Source organism: Apium graveolens, chromosome 8, assembly GCF_009905375.1.
Source record: "Apium graveolens cultivar Ventura chromosome 8, ASM990537v1, whole genome shotgun sequence".
Lineage (NCBI taxonomy): Eukaryota > Viridiplantae > Streptophyta > Magnoliopsida > Apiales > Apiaceae > Apium > Apium graveolens.
Genome location: NC_133654.1, coordinates 123,942,660 through 123,945,016, shown reverse-complemented (window position 1 = coordinate 123,945,016; position 2,357 = coordinate 123,942,660). Strand labels below are relative to the sequence as shown.

The following is a 2,357-nucleotide window of genomic DNA, read 5'->3' as shown; positions in this document are numbered from 1 at the left end:
TTCCTCTAACAGAATTTTATGCATACAATATGAAGGACTTATCCCCTTGATGTCTGCTATGGTCCATCCTATAGCCGATTTGAATTCTCTCAAAGTCCTTAAGAGCTTGTCTTCCTCACTACCTGAAAGGTCAGCTGAAATAATAACAGGTAACGTAGATGAATCACCTAAAAAAGCATACCTCAAGTGTTCAGGTAATGGTTTGAGCTCTAAGGTAGGTGCTTCCTCTATTGATGGTTTGAGCTTCCCTTCAGCGTTCTTGAGGTCAGAAGTACCAAGAGATTTAAATGGTATATCCAGCTTTCGCTTCCAGGGAGAAGCGTTCAGATATTGTAATTGCTCGTTGCTATCTTCATCATCACTGTCAAATTCCCCCACTAAGGCCTTTTCCAATGCATCAGACATTAGCATGTGCTCGAGTTCCGAAGTGACCGCAGAATCAATCACATCCACTTTTAAGCACTCCTCATCTTCTGTAGGGAATTTCATTGCCTTGAATACGTTGAAGGTCACATCCTGATCTTGGACCCGCATAGTAAGTTCCCCTTTTTGCACATCTATCAAGGTATGGCCAGTAGCCAAGAAAGGCCTCCCCAAGATTATGGGAATCTTCTTATCTTCCTCAAAATCCAGAATAACAAAATCTGCAGGAAAGAAGAGCTTATCCACCTTGACGAGCACATCCTCAACTATGCCCCTTGGGTAAGTAATGGAATGGTCCGCCAATTGTAGCGACATGTATGCGGGTTTTGGATCAGGCAGATCCAGCTTTTTAAAGATCGACAACGGCATCAGATTAATGGTTGCTCCCAAATCGCAAAGGCACTTGTCAAAAGTTAGATTGCCAATGGTGCAAGGAATGGTGAAGCTTCCTGGATCTTTCAGTTTTGGTGGTAACTTTTGTTGCAGAACCGCGCTGCATTCTTCCGTGAGAGCAACGGTTTCGAGGTCATCCAGTTTCACCTTCCTTGAAAGAATAGTCTTCATAAACTTCGCATAACTAGGCATTTGTTCCAGAGCCTCAGCGAAAGGTATATTGATGTGAAGTTTCTTGAACACCTCAAGAAACTTCCCGAACTGTTTATCCAGCTTTTGTTGCTGCAATCTCTTAGGAAAAGGTGGTGGAGGATAGAGCTGTTTCTCCCCTGTATTAGCCTCAGGCAGAGTGTGTTCAACAGTAGTCTTCCTTGGTTCCGCCGCTTTCTCCTTTTGCTCAAATTCTTCATCTCTAACTTCAGCTTCGACTTCTTTTGCCTTTTCAGCATCAGCTACTTTTCCAGACCTTAAGGTAATAGCCTTGACTTGCTCTTTAGCTTCCTTCCTGCCTGGTACTTCCGTGTCACTGGGAAGAGTGCCAGGTTGACGATTGAGCACTGCATTGGCTAATTGACCGATTTGATTTTCCAAGGTCTTGATAGAAACCGCCTGACTCTTGCACAACAGCTTAAGTTCCTCAAAATCAGCACTAGTAGGTGCAGCTGTACTTCCCTGTTGAGGATATGATTGCCTTGTAGCATACTGCTGTGGTTGCTGGAATCCAGGTGGGTTAAACTGTTTACTTACTCCTTGCTGATATGTTGGCTGAATAGTATTTTGATTATTCCCCCAGCTGAAATTTGGATGACATCTGTTGTTAGGATGATAGGTCGCTGGCACAGGCTGCTGTTATCGCTGATAATTATTCACATACTGAACAGATTCGTTGACAAGAGAACACTGATCCGTAGCATGAGAACCTGCACAAAGCTCACAAACCATAGCTATTTGATTAACTCCATACGTAGCCAAAGAATCAACCTTCATTGATAGCGCTTGGAGCTGGGCTGCAATAGCGGTGGCTGCATCAACTTCCAGAATACCTGCTACCTTGCCTGATGTCATCCTCTGAGTTGGGTTTTGATGCTCATTTGCAGCCATCGTCTCGATAAGATTATACGCCTCAGTATAGCTTTTAGCCCATAAGGCGCCTCCAGCTGCTGCATCGAGCATGGGCCGAGATTGGGCCCCCAATCCATTATAAAAACCAGTGATTACCATCCAATCCGGCATTCCATGATGTGGACATTTTCTCAATATTTCCTTGTAGCGTTCCCAAGCCTCGCACATAGATTCTGTAGGTTGCTGCGCAAATTGAGTAAGGGCACTCCTCATAGCAGCAGTCTTTGCCATTGGATAAAACTTCACCAGAAACTTTTGCGCAAGATCTTGCCACGTAGTGATTGACCCAGCTGGTTCAGAATGTAACCAGTCTTTAGCTTTATCCCTCAGTGAGAATGGGAAGAGCCTCAACTTGATAGCCTCATCAGTCACGCCATTATACTTAAAAGTGCTGCAGATCTCGACAAAATTCCTTATGT

The 2,357-nt window shown here is 44.2% G+C and overlaps 1 non-coding gene across 1 annotated transcript; it reads left to right on the top strand.

Moving 5' to 3' along the window:
* The first annotated feature begins 2,047 nt into the window (after window positions 1-2,047).
* Window positions 2,048-2,154, top strand: LOC141681603 (small nucleolar RNA R71). Its single transcript, XR_012559031.1, has one exon. It is a non-coding gene; the product is annotated as a small nucleolar RNA R71 (small nucleolar RNA).
* Window positions 2,155-2,357: the final 203 nt, after the last annotated feature.